The following is a 22,145-nucleotide window of genomic DNA, read 5'->3' on the forward strand; positions in this document are numbered from 1 at the left end:
CTTTTTCATTCATTCATCCTTGCAAGATTCTGTACATCTAAATAGAAAAGCAGGTACAGTAAAGCAATAGGCAAATCTGGTAGGATGTTCCTTCCATTTCTGTCACAGAGTCCTGAACTTGGCTTAGCCAGTCAGAATCCCAATTTTGTCAATTCACCCAGAAGGGATCATTCTCTGCAGAACAGACTCAGAGTAAGGAAAGCTCTTAAGAGACTGATTTAAAATCACAAAACAAATTTATGAATTTATACGGGTAGCCATAATAATACGTTAAGAACTCTGGCATCTAGGATAAGGAGTAGATTTGTGGTTTCCTTTCCTTTTCACATACAGTCAATTTTTCTGCAACACCTAGTCTTAGAGAAGTGCGTAGGCACTGAAAGGTGGAGTAATTTACCAAGCATCCCGCAACTAGTGTATGCAAGAAGTGAGACTTGAACCCATGGATTCCTGGTTTGGACACTGGCTATTGATTCACTGCACCAAACTTGCATCTCTCTAAGATAAACTAAAATATCAAAGCTTAAGGTTGGAAGTCCTGGTCCTATGTGAGCTTCCTCCATCAGCTCGGCATTGTGGTCTCACCTCCCATTCACACTAGCTCTTCCTTGACTAATGTCAGCTAATGTCATCTGTTGGCTTTCTGCTGCCACAAGTATGCATAGCTTTTTGTGATTCAATAAACATGAGGTGCTGGGTAGGAGAAAAACTGCAGAGACATCTCTCACATTTCACTCTTTCCCTTAATCCCAGAATGATTCTGTATTTAGCTTGGCAAGTTTGTAGCTTTTCCCAGAAGAAATTAGTCTTTGTAGAGCTGATTCAAGGTAAAGCAGGATACAAAAAAGACTGATTCACAAATCAGAAAACTGATTTATTCATTCATAATGCATGACAAATCAATTTACAAAAGAGTGAATGACTGATAAAGCTTACAGCTTTATAGAATTTATTTATTCTTTATTTATTATTTATACTTTATTAAAATTTTCCCCTATACTTTATTAAGATTTTTCCTTAAGCCTTAAACCAAATTTTTCCTTAAGCCTTAAACCAAAGGAATGAATTGCTAATAGGGGATAAACGGAGCAGATTCTTTTTGGGGAGATGAGGAGCACTCAACTATGCTAAATTAGCACTGTTCATTTATATAAAGGTTTGCAATGCTCTACATTTTTACAGCTGATGATCTATAGCTGAGAAAGGTAAGTGACTTTGCCCACGGTTACACAAGAGCTGGAACAGAAGTGAGTCAATTATCATTTAGAAAGTTAGGTGCCAGGCACTGTGCTAAGAATGACATACAAATGAGATACAAACAATGGCAAAAAGCAATGTCTTCTACCCCTTTTTTAATCCCTCCAGAGCCTAAAATAGCATGAGGTACAGGTCAGGTGCTCAAGCAGGGGAAAAGAAAAAGAAGAGAAAAATTGAACTAACCTTCAGATTCAGTGAATTGCTTAACTGGAAAATTGTTTCATTTCACCTGGAGCAATCTTGTTGTGAAAGTCCACCATGTAGTTTTCATTCTTAACCTTCACATCAATGCTACTTTTCTTTCCTGTCCTTGCATCCTCTAAATGCATATTAGTTATTTTGTCAAAAGGCTTGAAAACACCATGGTCATTATACTGTCATTCAATGATGCCATAGAGCAGTTTAGCTTTATACTCCTCAACTTTTTTTTTGCAAACGAACTCTTTTGATCATATCCTCAATCATCTGGGAGGCCTTTAATACATCTCTGACAATCCCTAAAACCTGGAGATAGAAGCTTCCATGTTCCAGAGTAATGGTGATATTCAGGCTTCTCTGCAGCCCATTCAGTTTTGTATTCTTTTTCACTAAAATTTAGGATGGACTCATCTGAAAAGGCATAACTTTTGTTCCTTTAAAATTAAATCTTGTATCCAAGAGACAGTGCTTTCAATTTTCTCCTTATTTTACCACACACCTGAAAAATGGTTGACTCTTTTTTCTTTTCCAAAACCAAATTATCTTGCTTCCTGGAAGGGTTACTTGCAAGACCTAAAAATGTTTAAAAATAATTTAATACTATGAAAATGTATGAATAAACACTTTCTAATAATACTGCTCATAGGCAAATGCATTTGTACTAAATGAACAACTTCCTTTTTTAATTCAGAGAACATGGGGGTCACTGGCACACTGTCTCCTCTTTTTTTCATACTGTCATAAAACACTTCCAATAGCTGTGACAGGAAGATGACCACTTTCACTTTTTTTCATGAATTGGGCAGACCCTTTGCATGCAAAGTCTTCAATAGCATTGATTATGTCTTTATTGACTTTAGCTGGGTTTTGTCTAGCGTTTTCTGAAAGAACGAAATAATAAACAAATTACAAGAACAAAGCAATGAAAAATAAATCCTTCCAAAGCACAAATTATGAAATAATATGTGTAAAAGTTGTTATGTTTTGATTCTTAATGGATAAATACTTCTTCCTCCTATCTTATTTTTGCCATTACTTTGCAATCAGTCTTTCCAGGGCCATAGACTAACCCCCCCTCTGTCCTCCTTCTCTCTCTCTCTCTCTCTCTGTATAAACACTTTGTAAAGTTACCACTTGACCTGAATCTTGAAGGGAAATAGGGATTCTAAAAGGCAGAGGTAAGATAGAGAACAGTCTGGGCAGAAGGGACCTGGGCAATGGCATAGAGATGAGTGATGAAATGCTGGATAATGGAGAGCAGTGAGTTGAGCAGCTGAACTAGAATATTCAATATATGAGGGGGAATAATATAAAATTATTCTACAAAGAGAGGTGGGTAGTAGCCTGATTATGAAAGGTTATAAGCATGCAAGTGAGGAGTTTGTATTTTACTATTGAAAGAAAAACAAACCTACTTAAGGTTTTATAGTTGTATAGAGGACAGATTAGAAAGGGGAGAGACAGGAGATAGGGAGACCATTTTTTACGCTATTTCAATAGCCCAGGAGGAAGGTAATGAGAACTTGATCTAGGGTGGTGGCTTTGTGAGTAGAGAGAAGGGAACGTTGCAAGAAAGATGTGAAGATGGGATCAACACAACAAATGTAAAGATAGATCAATTGCTAGATTGATAGATAGGGAGATAGATAGTTATGCCATCTTAAAATGTATTAACACAGGCATAGTGCTCAGAATGAGGCAAGCAATGATCCTGCTGGTGACATGTCCTGGTCTTATCACATTTAGAATACCATGTTCAGTTCTTGGTGCCACATTTTATTTATTTATTTATTTTTGTTATATTGTTATTAATTTATTTTGATTTATCAAGTCACTTCTATTAAGCTCTTCAGTTTTAAAGTTTTCTCCACCTCCCTCCCCTAGGCAGCATGCAATATGATATAGGCTATACATATACATTCCTATTAAACATATTTTCACATTAATGATGTTGTAAGGAAGAATTAGAACCAATAGGAGGAACCACAAGAAAGAGGAAACAAACAAAAAAAAAACCAGAAGAAAAAAATAGCAAATGGTATGTTTCGATCTGCATTCAAACACTACAGTTCTTTGGATGTGGATAGCATTTTCCGTCATGAGGCCTTTGGAGATGACTTAGATCCTTGCATTGTTGAGAAGGTCTAAGTCTATCAGCGTTAGTCATCACAGAATGTGACTATTACTGTGTACAATGTTCTTCTGGTTTTACTCACTTCACTCAGCATCAGTCCATACAAGTCTTTCCAGGTTTTTCTGAAGTCTGCCTGCTCATCATTTCTTATAGCAAAATAATATTCCATTACATTCATATACCACAACTTGTTCAGCCATTACCAAATTGATGGACATTCCCTCAATTTCCAATTCTTTGCCACTGCAAAAAGAGCTGCTATAAATGTTTTTGTACACGTTGGTCCTTTTCCCATTTGTATCATCTCTTTGGGATAGAGCCCTAGAAATGCTATTGCTGGGTCAAAGGGTATGCACATTTTTATAGCCCTTTGGGCATGGTTCCAAATTGCTTTCCAAAATGGTTAAATCATTTCACAACTCCACCAACAATGCATTAGTGTTCCAATTTTCCCACATCTTCTCCAACATTTCTCACTTTCCTGTTTAGTCATGTTAGCCAATCTGATAGGTGTGATGTGGTACCTCAGAGTTGTTTTGATTTGCATTTCTCTAATCAATAGTGATTTAGGGCATTTTTTCATGTGGCTATAGATAACTTCTTCATCTGAGAACTGCCTGTTCATATCCTTTGACTATTCATCAATTGGGGAATGACTTGTATTCTTATAAATTTGAGTTAATTCTCTCTATATTTCAGAAATGAGGCCCTTATCAGAGAGACTAGTTGTAAAAATTCTTTTCCAATTTTCTACTTTCCTTCCAATCATGGTTGCATTGGCTTTGCTTGTGCAAAAACTTTTCAATTTAATGTAATCAAAATTATCCATTTTGCATTTAGTAATGTTCTGTATCTCCTATTTTGTCATGAATTATTCTGTTCTCCATAAATCTGACAGGTAAACTATTCCTTGCTGTCCCAGTTTGCTTATAGTATCAGCCTTTATATCTAAATCATGAACCCATTTTGACTTTATTTTGGTATATGGTGTGAGATTTTAGTCTATGCTTAGTTTCTGCCATACTCTTTTCCAGTTTTCCCAGCAGTTTTTGTCAAATAGTAAGTTCTTATCCCAGAAGCTGGGGTCTTTGAGTTTATCAAATAGTAGATTACTATAGTCATTGACTACTTGCATACCTAACCTATTCCACTGATCCACCACTCTATTTCTTAACCAGTACCAAGTGGTTTTGATGATTGCTGCTTTATGATACAATTTAAGATCTGGAATGGCTAGGCCACCTTTCCTAGCATTTCTTTTCATTAGTTCCCTTGATATTCTGGACCTTTTGTTCTTCCAAATGAATCTTGTTATTATTTTTTCTAGCTCTATAAAATAATTTTTTGATAGTTTGATTGGTGTGGCACTGAATAAGTAAATTAGCTTAGGTAGAATTGTTATTTTTATTATATTAGCTCAGCCTACCCATGAGCAACTGATTTTTTTCCAAGTATTTAGATATGACTTTATTTGTGTGAAAAGTGTTTTGTAATTGTGTTCATATAGTTCCTGGATTTGTTTTGGTAGGTACACTCCTAAATATTTTATAATGTCTACAGTAACTTTAAATGGAATTTCTCTTTCTATCTCTTGCTGTTGGGCTTTGTTGGTAATATATAGAAATGCAGATGATTTATGTAGGTTTATTTTGTAGCCTGCAACTTTGCTAAAGTTGTTTATTATTTCAAGTATATCATCATATCATCTGCAAAGAGTGATAGCTTTGTTTTTTCTTTGCCTATTTTAATATTTTCAATTTCTTTTTCTTCTCTTGTTGCTAAAGCTAACATTTCCAGTATGATATTGAACAACAGTGATGATAATGGACATCCTTGTTTCACCCCCAATCTTATTGGAAATGCTTCTAGCTTGTCCCCATTACATATGATGCTTGCTGAAGGTTTTAGGTAGATGCTACTTATTATTTTGAGGAAAACTCCATTGATTCCTATGCAGTCTAGTGTTTTTAATAGGAATGGGTATTGTGTTTTGTCAAAAGCTTTTTCTGCATCTATTGAGATGACCATGTGGTTTCTATTAGTTTTGTTGTTGATATGATCAATTATGCTGATAGTTTTCCTAATATTGAACCAGCCCTGCATTCCTGGTATAAATCCTACCTGGTCATAATGTGTTATTCTTGTGATAAGCTGCTGTATCAGTACCATATTTGTATCATAAAAAGAATTTGGTAAGACTCCTTCTTTGTCTATTTTCCCAAATAGTCTATATAGTATCGGAATTAATTGTTCTTTAAATGTTTGATAGAATTCTCATGTAAATCCATCTTGCCCTGGAGATTTTTTCCTAGGGAGTTCATCAATGACTTCTTCAATTACTTTTTCTGAGATGGAGTTATTTAAGTAATTTACTTCCTCTTCTGTTAATCTGGGCAATTTATGTTTTTGTAAATATTCATCCATTTCAGTAAGATTGTCAAATTTATTGGCATACCGTTGGGCAAAATAGTTCCTAATTATTGTTTTAATTTCCTCTTCCTTGGTGGTGGATTCATCCTTTTAATTTTTGATACTGGTAATTTGGTTTTCTTCTTTCTTTTTTTAAAATTAAATTAACCAATGGTTTATCTATTTTATTGGTTTTTTCATAAAACCAGTCTTAGTTTTATTTATTAGTTCAATAGTTTTCTTAATTTCAATTTTATTAATTTCTCCTTTGGTTTTCAGTATTTGTAATTTCTTATTTAATTGGGGATTTTAAATTTGTTCTTTTTCTAGTTTTTTTAGTTGTATGCCCAATTCATTGATCTCCTCTTTCTCTATATTATTCTTGTAAGCTTTTAGACATAGGAAACTTTGCTTAAGAACTGTTTTCATTGCATCCCATAAATTTTGGTATGTTGTGTCATTATTGTCATTCTCTTGAATGAAGTTATTGTTCCTATGATTTGTTGTTTGACCCATTCATTTTTTAGGGTTAGATTATTTAGTTTCCAATTATTTTTTAGTCTATCTTTCCATGGTCCTTGATTACATTTACATTATTTATTATGTTACAATATTTATTACAATACAATATTCATTACATTTACATTATTTATTACTTTATAATACTTTTTATTGCATTATGATCTGAAAAGGATGCATTTAATATTTCTGCCTTTCCACATTGGATTGTGAAGTTTTTATGCTCTTGTACATGGTCAATTTTTGTGTATGTGCCATATACCCCTAAGAAAAAAGTATATTCCTTTCTATCCCCATTCAATTTTCTCCAGAGGTCTACCATATCTAACTTTTCTAATATCTATTCACCTCCTTAACTTCTTTCTTGTTTATTTTGTGGTTAGATTTATCTAGTTCAGAGAGGGGCAGGTTGAGGTTCCCCCACTAGTATAGTTTTGCTGTCTATTTCTTTCTGTAACTCCCTTAACTTCTCCTCTAAGAATTTGGATACTATACCATTTGGTGCATATGTGTTTAGTAATGATATTACTTCATTGTCTATGGTGCCTTTGAACAGTATGTAGTTTTCTTCCTTGTCTCTTTTGACAAGATCTATTTTTGCTTTTGCTTTGTCTGAGATCAGCATTGCTACCTCTGCTTAATTTTTTTTCCCTTCAACTGAAGCATAATATATTCTACTCCAGCCTTTTACCTTTACCCTGTGTGTGTCCTTCTCTGTCAAATGTGTTTCCTGTAAACAACATATTGTAGGATTATGGTTTTTAATCCATTCTGCTATCAGTTTCCATTTTATGGGGGAGTTCATCCCATTCACATTCACAGTTATGATTACTTTGTCTTTCTCTCCATCCTATTTCCCCCTTGTTTATGCTTTTCTTTCTCCTTTCTCCCTTTCCCTTCTCACTAGTGTTTTGCTTTTGACCACTGCCTACCTTAGTCCCACCTCCCTTCTATTAACCCCCTCCCTTTTCTTCCTCTTTTCTCTTATTACTTCTTCCCTCCCTTCTATCCCCTCTCCTTTTTCTTTCCCTTTCCTCCTCCTACTGCCTATATGGCAAGTTAGATTTCTATACTTAACTGTTTATGTTATTCCCTCCTTGATCCAAATCTGATGAGAGTAAGGTTCAAACAATGCTCATTTCCCTCCCTTCTTTCCTTCTATTGTAATAGGTTTTTGTGCCTTTTCCTATAACGTAATTTACCCTTGTCTGCCTCCTCTTTTCCTTTTCTCCTAGTACATTCACTTAGTTAGATCAGATTAATCCACTCACTTAGTTCCGTTTAGCCCACTTGATTAGATTTTTTTTATCATTACATCAAAGTCAAATTATACCCATCCTATCTACGTATACCCCTTTAAAATGGTATAATAACAATATAGTTCTCAAGAGTTACAAGTGTCATCTTCTCTTGTAAGGATGCAAACAGTTTGCCCTTTTTAATAACATGTTGTTTTTTTCTGTCCCATTTACCTTTTTATGTCTCTCTTGAGTCTGGTATTTGAAGATAAAATTTTCTGTTGAGCTCTGCTCTTTCTATCAGGAAGATTTGGAAGTCCCCTATTTCATTGAATATCCATCTCCTCCCCTGAAAGATTATGCTTATTTTTGCTGGGGAGTTGATCCTTGGTTGTAATCCAAGCTCCTTTGCCTTACGGAATATTGTATTCCACGGTCTCTTTCAGGAGGTGATCTGTGGATTCTTTTTATGACTATTTTACCTTCTGGTTCTATCACCTCAGGGCAGTTTTCCTTGATGATTTCCTGAAAGATCTGTCTAGGCTCTTTTTTTTTATCATGATTTTCAGGTGGACCAATAATTTTTAAATTGTCTCTCCTGGATCTATTTTCCAGGTCAGTTGTTTTACCAATGAGGTATTTTATGTTTTCATTTATTTTTTCCTTCTTTTATTTCTGTTCGACTGATTCTCACTCTCTCATAGAGTCATTAGCTTCCACTTGCCCTATTCTAATTTTTTTTAAGGCAATTGGGGTTAAGTGATTTACCCAGGGTCACACAGCTAGTAAGTGTCAAGTTTGGTCTGAGGCCGGATTTGAACTCAGCTCCTCCTGACTTCAGGGCTGGTGCTCTATCCGCTGTGCCCCCCCATTCTAATTTTTAAGGAATTCTTTTCTTCTACTAGATTTTGCACCTCCTTTTCCATTTGGTCCATTTTATTTTTAAGGAATTCTTCTCTTCAGCAAGTTTTTGTGTCTCCTTTTCTGTTTGGCCAATTCTATTTTTTAAGGAGTTATTTTCTTCAATCCAGGACAGAGAATGGAGCAAGTTAAAGCTTTCAGCAGGAAGACGTAGAGAAAGAAATACTATTCAAAACAACTACAAAATGTATTAAATATCTGAGAGTTCAACATCTGAGTCGAACAGGTATCATATGAATAAAACCACAAAAGCTTTTTGAAAACAAAAAAGATAGAGTCCTCTATTACTCCAACATTAGAAGTATAGCAGCCGCTCACGGCCTGATCTTCCTACTGATTGGTCCGAAAGGTTTAACTTGCTCCATTTTTGACCTGGACCAATTTGATTGTCCTTCAGAAGCCTGGTGGTCCCCTCTTCCCTGAGGTTCAACATAGCAGTTCCAGACTTAACAAGGACATCCAATTGGCATTAGCTGTGCTAGATCTCAGAACTCCCAAATTAAAGCACTCGCTCAGATTCAGCCTCCTGCAATAGCAGGGATTGCAGACATGCAGTACCATTCCTAGCCAAAACACTCTTTGCAGAAAAAAAGTCAAACCTAAATAATTGGAAAGATAGTAATTACTCATGTTTGGGCTGTACCAGTAGAATAAAAATGACAATATTGCCCAAATCAATTTACATTTTCAATGCCATAACAAATATATACAAACAAAAAATAACCACAGGGTTATTTTGGAGGACTAGGAAAAATAAAAACAAAATTTATCTGGAGAAACAAAACCACGAGAATCTTAAGGGAAACAATAAATGAATGAAAAAAGCATTTATTTAGTGCTGATTGTATGTTAAGCATAAGAGTACAGGGGATATTAAGTACAAGAAAGCAAGATAGACCCTGCCTTCAAGGGGCTTACATTCTAACAGGGGAAGATAACACATTTAAGGAAGCAGTGAACAAAGAGGGGTATTTTGGTAGTAGAGATTTAATTACTATTTTCAGAGATAGAGTTGGAAGGGAGTGAAGATAAAGGGTACATGTACAGCAAAGCAGTATGAAGATAACTAGGGAATAGAGCATGCAGAATAGATACAGTGAATACTCACTAATCAGAACTCAGGATCTCAGGATGGGAGTTTGGAAGGGGAAGCAAGGGACTAGAGAATAGGAAGTATAATGGTATGTGTATAGTGTGCAGGAGACTAGTTATAGTGAAGGCTTACCAATCAGAAGCCCATGGTTCAGACTTCTAACTAAGATGATGAGACAATCTGACCAAAAGGAACCCAGATTATCCCCAAACGTTCCATGAAAATTCTAAAAATATATGAGAAGGAACAACGATTAAAAAAAAAAACAAAGAGAAGTAGCTATAAACATCTCTGTCAAGACTAGCACTGCCAGAAGCCTGCAGATATTCTAAGCAGAATAAACTGGAGTAGGTAAAGGGCACAGGTAGCAAGGTCAGACCAATGTACAGATAATTCAGGGCTTAGGCATGAGCCACAGAAGGTGACAAAGACAGCCCAGTAACCAGTCAGCCAAGTGCCCAGGCAGTGCACACTTGAGCCACAGCAAGGGGCTCCTGGGCAGCACCTGGGTTCTCGCAGGAAGCTTGATACCAGCACAATTGACAACATTAGGTTGGTATCTGTTAGGGCACAACAAGAGATGGAGCCATCTCTGAATTTGGGAGATAAGAAGGAAACAGAAAGGACCAAGGCCAAAACTTAAATCAAACCATCTGGAAATTAAGCCTAAATCTAGGGATTTCTACTGAGGGTAGGCCCCAGTTTTAGCTACCACAGTCAGAACCAAGGAAGAGCTCACTACTCCATCTAAGAGAGCAAGAGAGAGAAGAGTTTGACACAAACATAAAGGCTTAATCTATAAATGAAGGCTGGAGATAGGAGTAAACAGAAGAAAATATAACAATGAAGAAATACTATGGATTTAGAGAAGCCCAAGACATGAACCTAGAAAAAGAAAGTGCCTCTATAACAAGCAAAGCCTCAGAGACAAGAATGATAACTGGAAGGAATGAAGAAAGGTGCAAAATTTCAAAATGAAATAAGAGTTATGGAGGAAAAGAGTGGAAAAGAAAATCGATAGCCTAGAACAGAAAGTGGCAAACCTTAGACAGGAAATAAACTCCTGAAAATTAGAATGGTCCACATATAAAGCAAGGACTCCATGTGACAAGAAATATTAGACTAAAATCAAAATAATGAAAAAACTAGACAGTAAAAAAAAACAACCTCATAATTTAGGAAACACTGTGGGGGAATAATTAGCAAAATGTAGTAAGACTGAAAAGGGAAATAGGTAGAAAAAAGTAGATATCAAATTCTAGAGTTTGAGATCAAAGGAAAGAAGCCTTGATGGAAACAATGATAAAAATGCCATCGGCAATAAAAATGAAAATGTTAAATGTTTCCTATGTTTTAGGAAAAGATAGTGGAAAGATCATCGAAAGAATAATTGTTCTAACTGAGCTTTAATTGAGGTTAGCCACTAAACTAGCTTTGCAAATTTTGGGGAAGTCACTTACACTCTCAGGTTTCATTTTTTCACCTAAAAAATAAAGTGTTGCTAGAATTACACTAAAAGACTTCTCAATGCAAGAAATTCTATGATTTCATGATAAATTCAGCCATTCACATGTTAAATCTGACATGACAATGAGTCATCTGAGTGAAGTTGTCCTATAGACAGATTCAAGAAAGCAGGATGTTGAGGTCAGTGCTGGAGATCATGATTTGAGAATCATATGTGTAGAGATGGTTGCTGAGATTATGAGAATAAATGAGTTTCCCAAAACTGTTAAATGAAGAGGGAGAAGAGAAGGGAGTTAAGAAATGAACCTTAGACAAGAACTAGAAAAAGAAGAGAAACTTGGTCTCATATGCAATTCCCTTTTTTGTTCTTTGTATATTGCAATCTTTATGTTTGTTGATGATAGCTAAATGGAGTGATTTCTTCTTTCTTTTTCTTTTTTTTTTAGGCAATTGGGGTTAAGTGACTTGCCCAGGGTCACACAGCTAGTAAGTGTCAAGTGTTTGGTCTGAGGCCGGATTTGAACTCAGGTCCTCCTGACTTCAGGGCCAGTGCTCTATCCACTGTGCCACCTAGCTGCCCTGATTTCTTCTTTCCATTTCCCCCTCATCTTTCTTCTCCTTCCTTCTCTCCCAACCCACATCCTTATTCCTTACCTATCCATTTTTTCATTCTTCTTGCTTTCCCATATCTTAATTTTGGCAATGAAATCCAATAGCACACAAGCACTGTGGTGCTCAAGGTTTAAAAGATTACCTGAACCTAGATTAATATAGTTTTCATCACTATCATACAGTTTCAGTATTGTTGTCCTTACTAGTGAATACATAGTCTAAGGGACACTGAGCTAATTCTAATCACTGAAAGGCTACAAACCTGTTCTAATAACTGTGAGGGAAATGTGTATTTCCTCTGTTCACATTCCTGCAGAACCCTGGAGAAGCTTTCTTTTACATCATTTGCCCCAAGTACATGAATTATTTTCTTGCACTTCCGATTTCCACTTTGTGTAACTGTAAAATTATTGTGAGATTGTTTATCTTGGGAGGAAAAAAAGGCATGAGACATTAGTTACTAAAACTGTTGGATACCTGAGAATACAAAGTACTCTATTTACTCAAAGGTAAGCTGTACATAAAAAGGAGAATCATGAAGGACATGATACTTGTTTGATTCTTCTGCTCAAATTTTTATGAATTCTCAAAGATGAATAGGATCTTTCAGGGTTCTCTAGTACAAGTCTCTCTCACTTATGAACACCTTTTAAAACATTATTGACAAATAGTCACTCCCTGCCTCTATTTAAACACTTATAGTAACAGGAAGCTTATGAAGTAGCCCATTCCAGTTTTGAAAGTTTGTAATAAGAAGTGTTTTTTTATATTAAGTTGAGAAAGAAACAAGGCTAATAATCTCTCTTCCATATAATACATTTTCAACACTTGAAGACTGAGAACATGTCCTCTCACTTCCCTCCTTCCTTGACCAAAAGCTTAAAAGAGAAGTTTTGGTACAGGTAATGCAACTGGGGGAAGGATGTTGCAGAGTCATATGTAGCCTGGGTGCTGTATGTAGCTTCTAGTGTACTTTTTATTCCATTAGTAGCTGTATTTTGCATTTACACTTTTTAAAAACAATTATTAACTTAATAAAACCCAAGACATTTCACATTCAAGATCCAATGAAGTCCCATTGTAATGTACATTCCTAAAAGAAGAAAAAAATATATATGTATAACATTCAGTCCACAGAAATCTGTTTATATTTGAGTCTAACACCACTGTACTATACCATACTACCTCTTATGGTACTAACATAGACTGTTTTAATTAATTTGTTTAATCTGTTTTAATTAACCAGAAGTACTACAATTCCATGTTTACAGTATTGTAGTCACTGAATATATTGTAATGCCTGAATATCTTCCTTAGTAACATTCTAGAGACAGTGTCTTAACCCCAAAAAGTACTTTCAATGACTCTGGACATTGATAGGTGATCACTTCTCTTATCTTTCTAGAACCTTCCTAGTCATATCCAAAATAGGTCACCACTGCAGTATTCCTCCATATCCCACCTTTCTAGTTTTATATGTTTTCTTCCCTTATTAGAATATATAGATTCTTTGAAGATATGTACCATTTTGTTTGCATATATCTACATCCCTAGTCCTTGATGCAGTGTCTGGCATGTAGTAAGTATTTAATAAATGCTTTTTCATTCATTTATTCATTCATTTATACTGTAGAAGGTTGATGAGTTAGATATTTTGAGATGCAGGAACCTCGTGAGTCCTTCAGATCATACCAGATGTGGGTGCTGCTTCCTATAGACACACAGAAGATAAATTCTAGCTTTGAAGGAAAATTATTACAATAATAATACTTTCAGGAACCCTCACCTACTTAACAATGCCTCCTAAAATGCTTATTCCTTGCTCCCATGGTCTCCCACATCCTTTCTTCCTCACTCCCAGACCCTTCACTTTCACTGGATTATAACTGAAACATAAACATCAATATCATACCTAATGTTGCACATTCTAATTCCACATCTCTTCCAGAAGCTTCTAAAATGGCTTTGGAAACTCCTAAATGAAAAAAAAAAGTCATAACAGGAATGAGGATGGATCACAGAATCATAGAATGCTAGACATGGAAGTGACCTCAAAGATCATCCATTGCAATGCCCACCTCTTCTTAATGTTATATATGAAGAAACCAAGGCCCAGAGAGTAGATGTTAATTTTCCGCAATCATGTAGCTAGTAAGTAACAGTGCTAGCATTCTTGTGGTATGGAGAGGTATGGGCTAGAAGATAGTAGAGTTAAGTGAATTTGGAATTGATTAAATGGCTGAACTCTGAGTAGTAGTTAATGATTTGATATCATTAATAGGAGGTCTTTGATAGGGTCATCTGGGGATCCACATTTGACCCAGTGCTATTTAACAAGAGGTAGACAAGAGTATAGATAATATGTTTATCACATATATTGAATCAACTCTAATAAGGATAAATGGAAAGTATTAAATTGTGATTTTAAAAAATCAACTTTACAAATAAGTGGTTTCAGAAAAACTATATAACTACAACTTGGTAAAAAAACAATGCAAAACAAACCCAACAATTTAAAAGTTTAACTCTGATCGATGCAATAATCAACCATAACATTGGTTGACAAATGATGAGATACACTTCTTACCTCTTGAGACAGTGAAGATATACTAGAGATAAATTCTCAGACAAGGCCAAAGTGTGGATTTGTTTTACTTGACTATAATTATTAATTACTCATGAGCATTAAAACATTTTTTGGGTGGAAGTTTTAAGGAAAGTAGGGGGTAGAGTTCTAGTAATACAAAAAAAGAAAAGAAGAATAAGAGTATGAATGAAGTTTTTTTTAAGTATAGAAGAAAACACAAGGTTCAGAGGGAAACATACAAACAAGACAGCTTTGGAACCAATGTATTGTTTCAAGTTCTTTTTTAAAGAAACAAAAAGAAAAGGTTCAAATTTGGTGTAAATCTGTTGTTTAATGTGCTATCTTCTGTTTCTGTTCTTCTCTGTGTATGGAAATGTTTATGTTTCCTAATGTTTGTCTAGTTCAGAATATTTAAAAAAATTTATTTTAAAAAATCAGCTTCACAAATACAAGATGGGGGAGAGTTATCTATATAGCAGTTTATCTGGAAAATATTCTGTGGTTTTATTGAGCTTCAAGATCAATATGTCAATAGTGTGATAGGGCACCCAAAAGAGCTAATGTGATCTCAGACTTCAGTAATAAAAGCATTGTATCCATCCAGAGAAGGATAACTAGGATGTTAAAGAGCCTCAAGATGATCATGCCATATAGGGATCACTTGAGGGAATTGGAGGTATCTAACCTGGAAAAGAGAAGACCTAAGTAGGTGGGATATATCTTAATATATAAGATATTTGTAAATATCTTACTTTAAGATTTAAGACTGTCATATGGAAGAGCTATTAGGTCAGGTTTGCTTGACTATACAGAGTAGCTATAAGCACAGTGGAGAAAGTAGATTTAGAGTTGATGCAAGGGAAAACTTCCTAACAATTAGAGCTATCCAGAAGTGGAATGGATTGCTTCTCAATATAGCAGGTTCCCTTTTACAACCAGGTGATCGGAGAGGGTAAATGAGAGTGAGAGATGAGATTCAGTCAACACATATTTATTCTTTTTTTTTTTTCAGGCAATGAGGGTTAAGTGACTTGCCCAGGGCCACACAGCTAGTAAGTGTCAAGTGTTTGGTCTAAGGCAGAATTTGAACTCAGGTCCTTCTGACTCCAAGACCAGTGCTCTATCCACTGTGCCACTTAGCTGCCCCTCAACACATATTTATTAAGCACCTACTATGTACCAGGCACTGTGTTGAGTGCTAGGAATACAACAAGAGCCAAAAGATTCCCTGTCCTCAAGGAGCTCATAACCTAATGGGGAAGACAACAAGCAAGTAGATATATACAAACAAGCTATGTACAGGAGAAATAGGAAATAATAAACAGAAACATGGCACTACAATTAAGAGGGTCTGGGAAAGGTTTCCTGTAGGAGTTAAGATTTTAGTTGGAACTTAAAAGAGGTTGGTACTTAGAGTGGAGGAGGGAGAACATTTCAAGAATGAAGGACAGCTAGAGAAAATGCCTGGAGCTGGAACATTTTGTTCAAGCAACAGTGAGGAGGCCAGTGTCACTGGACCAAAGAGCATGTGCCAGGGAAGGGGTGGGGAACCTTTGGCCTTGAGGCCATTTGTGGCCCTCTAGGTCCTCAAGTGTGGCCCTTTGACTGAATCCAAACTTCACAGAACAATCCTTTTATTAGCAGCTAGGGAGTAAAGTACAAGAAAATTGGAAAGGTAGGAGGGGGCTAGGTTATGAGGGCTTTAAATGCCAAACAGAGTATTTTGTATTTGATCCTAGAAGTAAAAGGGAGTCACTGGAGTTTAACGGGGTGGGGGGTAAAGTGGAGCAAGGGGTGTGTATGACATGGTCAGATCTGTGCTTTAGGAAAATCATTTTGGTGGCCAAATGGAGAAGGATTGGAGTGGAGAGAGACTTGAGGCAGGCTGATCCATAAGCAGGCCATTATAATGGTCCAGGTGTGAGGTGAAAAGGCCCTGCACTAGAGTGGTGGTAGTGTCAGAGGTGAAAAGGGGGTGTATTCAAGAAATGGACAGGCATTGGCAACAGATTGGTTATGAGAGGGGGGATGAGAGAGAGAGAGACAGAGAGAGAGAGAGAGAGAGAGAGAGAGAGAGAGAGAGAGAGAGAGGAGTCAAAGATGACCCTAGGGACTGTGAGGATGGTAGTGCCCTGAAGAGTAATAGGGAAGGCAGCAGGAAGGGAAGGGTATAGGGAGAAAGATAATGAGTTCAGTTTTAGACATGTTGAGTTTAAGATATCTATTGGATTTCCAGTTTGAGATGTCTGAAAGGCAGTTGGAAATGTGAGATTGGAGGTCAGCAAAGAAGCTGGGGAAAGATAGGTAGATTTGAGAAATCTAGATGCTAGTGCTTTTTGATAAATATCAAGGATATATTTATAAAATATAATAGAAGAGCAGTGATGAGAGTTGATTAGATTTGTTTCCTAACAATTAGCTGAATCAGCCATTCTGAATTCCTTTTACCCAGTCTAGGGTATGGAGCATGCATAATTGTGACAGATGATTCATGATAACTTCCTGTATTATGACTTCGTTAATCATTATATTAATTAAAATTCTTCAAACAAAATACCTGTTTTGAGGACAAATGTGGAATTTGTTGAGTTTATAATCACTTCAGAATTTTCTTTGGTTATATCTCCAGCGGCAACCTGGAATGTAATGGAACCAATCTTCATTTCATAGACCAAATCAGGGCTAGAAATAGCCCCAAGGAAACCTAAGGAGACAAAAAATGATGCTGAGTCTATTGTAATTAGGCTTTGCTCTGTCTCTTTCTTATTCCTTTAATTAGGTAATCTCGGTCAGGTTCAAGAGGTGATCCTTTGGGTGAAAAAGACTTACAGAATATAATATGTGCCATATATAGTATTCATAGTAGCATGACCAAATTTGTTAAGGTGGAAGCATTTGATTGGTTGTGTCTAAGTTTATGTAGAAGTCACATGAAAGATGGTTTCAACTCCCATGGGTCAATAAAACAGCCTCAGGCAAAAGTGGATAAGTCAGTTGGTTGGTCCTGAATGACATATGCTATATAAAGACAATTAGCTTCTTGTAATGATCCATAGTATCATAGTGTTTTGAGAGCTTTTTTTCTTACTGGTTTATTCTGCAAAGAAATCATGATTGTTTTCTTGTAGACTTCAACTACCACTAAGTAGTAAGTAAATAACTCTACTAGACCTTGAGTGTTATCAATTACAGCCACTTTGTCACTAGTAATATTTCCATTAATCCATCTAGTGAATTGTTCTGAAAATACCTAGAAATAGAAATACAGCTACTGAATGCAATTTTGGCAGAAACATGAATCAAATTCATTAGAGAAATATATGTGATGAATAAACTAGGATTTATTTTTATAACTTCTGGTTATCCCCAATCAGAATTCCATTTTGGAATCATGGGTAATGAAGAATGTATATCATAAAAAACCTACAAAAGTCCATACTTCAATATTTCAATGAATCTGTGATATCACTGATGTGGGTTATTCCCTCCCTCTGTACAGATTGAAACTCACCCATGTTTTCTTATTCCATGTGATTTCCTGTGGATGTTCTTCCATAGAACCTTCAGAAATGATCCACCCAACATGCTGGAGGACTTTCTTGAGGTCTTTTATGTTTCAAGGATGCCAGTAGAATATTCAGACCTATTATTCCTTGCTCTCAATATATAAACAATCTCTTTCTTTCTCCAATAAATGATTTCTTTAATGACATCTCTTATGCCAGTTTTGAAGTGCCAGTCACCATTGGAAATACATTGTCACAGACATGTTGGCCATATGTTTCTCTATTGCCCCTTGGGTTGTCTGTAATGTTGTTTTCTCAGAGACTACAACATTACAGGATCTGCAACTTTAGAACACAGCCAGGAAAACATTTCTGTTTGAAATATGGATTTTTGCATTGGGGAATAGTGTCCTTTTTTGTGTTTGTTTTGGGGTTATCCTCATGATTTCTTTCAAATGTGGAAACTCCCTCCATCGATATAGATCAGTAATTTATCTATAACCTAGAGTAGCTTGGGATCATTAAAAGCATCAGACAATTTCCAAAATGCAATCCCTGCCATTCTCTTTGATCTATTAAATATTCAGGGTGGCTATCCAATTGCTTATCATAATCAGTTGAAGGCATCATGGCATAGTGGATAGACAACTGGGTTTAAGTCCTGCCTCTGACAGATACTAGCTTTTGGTGGGAGCAATAGCCTAACTCCTATCCCCATTCAGGTTTTTCCTTAGGAGGAAAGGTTGTAAGTTTTTCCTCACAAGTTATTGAGACTATCCTTCAGACTTGTTTGGCTCAGACTGTTGACATCACTTCCTAGGCCCCAAAGTACAAAGTAGCCATTAGTAAGTAGTTAGGTGGTACATTGGAGTCAGGAAGACCTGAGTTCAAATCTGACCTTAGACACTTACTAGCTCTGTGACCCTGGGCAAGTCACTTAACCCTTTTTGTCTTAGTTTCCTCATCTATAAAATGAGTTGGAAAAGGAAATGGCAAACCACTTTAGTATTTTTGCCAAGAAAACCCCCAGTGGGATCATGAAATTACTGAACAATAACAAAGTAGCACCCTTTATCAAGAGTGACTGATGGAAAATAATGTGCAACTCAGGCAATGGAGTTTCACCAAGCTTAATCAATACAAGGTAGCCTCATGCCTTTCCTCATTGAATATCCTTCCCTTACTATGACTTCTGTTAACTTTTGAATGATCTATGAGTGCCTCATTTTGTTTTGATATCCAACCTAAAATATCTGAGCTATGCCCAGCCCAGAATACATACTGTAGTTTTACAGGATTGGAGTGTAATGATCTCTTTGAAGTGAGGGATGAGTAATGAAGAGTATGGTGAGTTCTGATTGGCTTTCATGCTTCTAGTGATGTCTACTGAGATGGTAGTTACTTACTGTGAGGTGCTCCCAACTCCTGGAAGATTGGAGAGTAAAATGCCTGTGGCCATTCAATAAGGAGAGACTGATATGAATATGCTCCATGTCCTTAACAACTATACTTGGAAGAGAATTATGGTAAAAATGTCTTTTAGGCCCATTAGTTGTATTGTCCCTCAGCCTACTCCAAGTTCTACTAGAGGATTTCCTTAGAATTCAGTAACTTTGTCATTAAAGCATCCAATAGAAATTGAATTTTAAGGGGATTGAAAGCAATGATTTCACCTTCGCTATGAGGGACAAATACTTGAAGGATTAAAAATATTTTCTCCTTGCTGGGACTGGGTACCTTTGTATTGCTAATGTATATAATCACTCAGCTGCTTTGAGGAAGACCTACTGAAAGAAGACCTCTCTCAGATTTAAAGGAATCATTTTGTTAAGTCATTTTTTAGTCATGTCCAACTCTTCTCGGCAAAAATAGTGGAGTGGTTTGCCATTTCCTTTCCCAGAGTCCTTATTTTACACACAAGAAAATTGAGACAAACAGAGGTTAAGTCACTTTCCCAGGATCATACAACTAAGGGAAATAATGATTTAAAATATAAACTCACTGGAGTCCTTGGAACTCTGTACATGTATGGGAAACTGGTTCCATCCTGCCCCCTGACCTCTAGGGCTAGGAGTGGACCTCCCCTGGAGGTGCTGAAGAAAGTATTACACAAAGCTATATTGAATTATAAATTGACCCTAGAGTTTTACAAGTGAGTTTATATTTTAAGTTATTATTTCCTTTCGCTGTTTTTTCTATCCCCTTGACAAGGAGTTCAAGTATTTTCCAGCTAAGAGAGTTTCTAGGCCTATTGACTTTCTCCTTGTGATGAATGCTTTACTTTGGATAAACCTTTGAAGGAAATATTAACCGCCATTGATATCTTTATCTTTTGTACATTTCCCACCTTTTGCCATTAAGAGTTCATTCAAATAAGTCAGGAAAAGGTTGTTGGAATTGTTCAGCATCCTCTTATCTTAGATCCTTCTGGCTTGGTACTGATTTTAAATTTTCCTCAGAGTCATTAGTCTGACTGTACACAGACTGCTTTGTTTCAGTTCTTCAAATAGAAGGTCAATTCACAGACCATTAGACATTTAGAGTATCTGTGATTTTGAGTAACTCTCATTTAGAGCATTTATCTTAGTTAGGGTATCTATTTTACATTATGTGGTTAATTAATGTTTAAAGTAAACCTAGAAACTGTATGATTCTTACCTCTCTCCACTCCCATTCAGCTACTCCGCTGCCATTTTGTAGAAGAAGAGACTCTCATAATTCTGAAAACCACTCAATTTTTTTGTGTGTTGCTTTATGGTTTACCATGGTCAAAGAATACAAAGACCTAATGGTCACTTAACTGCTTAGGAGCCGCTCCATTTTAAACTTAGTTGATCCTCAGGAGAAAGACTTAGATGACCACTAGAACTATATATATTTTCTCTCTTTCTCAAAAAGCTTACCTCGTTACAAAACAGCAGATCTTTTCAAAGAAGAAAATCCTATTAGTGAGTTTAGCAGTGTTACCATACCTGCAGTCCAGAAAAAAGTCCTATAAAAAACAAAAACGTGAGCAATGCAAGACACTGCAAATATTGCTATCTGCCAGGCTACTGCGGACAGTTTTTTTTTTTAATCAAAGCAACATTTATTAAGTTCTTCTATGACAAAGGCACTTTGTTAACCAAAATGACTCACAACTGACTTTACCTGAATGTTGTCAATATTGTTGGGATACAACAGAAAGTGAACTTCTTTTAGAGTCTCCAAAGGTCTTCTACTATTAAATTTGAACGCTTGAGATAGGATTAATTCAGTAAAAAGGATTTTAGGAAACCCCAAGTTCCCCATTCCAATTGCTGGAAAAGTGATTGATGCTAAGGAGAGAATGGTAGTCATCTTTAAACATCGTGTGATGATATCTGTCATAACCTGAAAAACATAAAATAAATCAATGTGATACAAAGCTAGTGTCAGAGATAGAAAATGCTAGGCAAAAAGAAACATCAGCATGGCCAGTGCTGAAAAGCAGTCAGCTTCTGGTTATTCCTCAATTTGATTGAAGAAATCCAGGAAGGAGACTTGGGACTGATATTGGTCATCTACTGTTTGGAAACTGGCTTGACTGAGGTGACAGAAGAAGTATAGATAAAGAACTAGCATTTGTGTAAGGACCTTGGAAGTTTACCAGTTGGTGTATTCAGAGACAGTAGTATCATCATGAAAGAACTCTGGGAGTATGTAGAGGAGAAAGAGAGTCTAAGGCAAAGGTGGAACTTCCAGTGTTGGTTGTGAGTTGATAGCCACATTCACAAAGGGATTGCTTTAAGGAGTCTGGGTCCTAGTGCCCCTCTCTCCATACAGTGTATATACCAGCACAGAAAAATAGGGATGAGAAGCTATTAATTTGATTTTTGCCTTATGTCACTTATTTAGATGGTGTATTTTCTGAGCTCTGAGCTCATTTATTCTGAGCTAGGGTGTTTTGGGAAGAGAAAACCAAGTGGGTGGAGGGACAGAGGTAGGAAGGGTATATGGCCTAGGGTATGAAGAGTATATGACAATGACTACTGTGTGACAGCTAGCAATGGGAACAGGAAGAAGGAAACATAATGGTTCTAAGAACTCTGGCCATTGCTGCATCACTCTACTGCCTATGGTTTTTTGAGTATTTGAGGGAATCAGAAAAGAAAAGGAAGAAAGAGAAAAGAAGAGAGCATGGAAAGATATAGAGACCTTTAAGAGAGCTTCATATTCAATGTGT

At 36.2% G+C, this 22,145-nt stretch overlaps 1 pseudogene; it reads right to left on the minus strand.

Annotated features, from left to right (window-relative positions):
- Positions 1-1,460: 1,460 nt before the first annotated feature.
- Positions 1,461-22,145, minus strand: part of LOC114030358 — a 38,947-nt pseudogene continuing 18,262 nt past the window's right edge.

This window comes from Vombatus ursinus, unplaced genomic scaffold, assembly GCF_900497805.2.
Source record: "Vombatus ursinus unplaced genomic scaffold, bare-nosed wombat genome assembly UNPS02014959.1, whole genome shotgun sequence".
In the NCBI taxonomy this organism is placed as follows: domain Eukaryota; kingdom Metazoa; phylum Chordata; class Mammalia; order Diprotodontia; family Vombatidae; genus Vombatus; species Vombatus ursinus.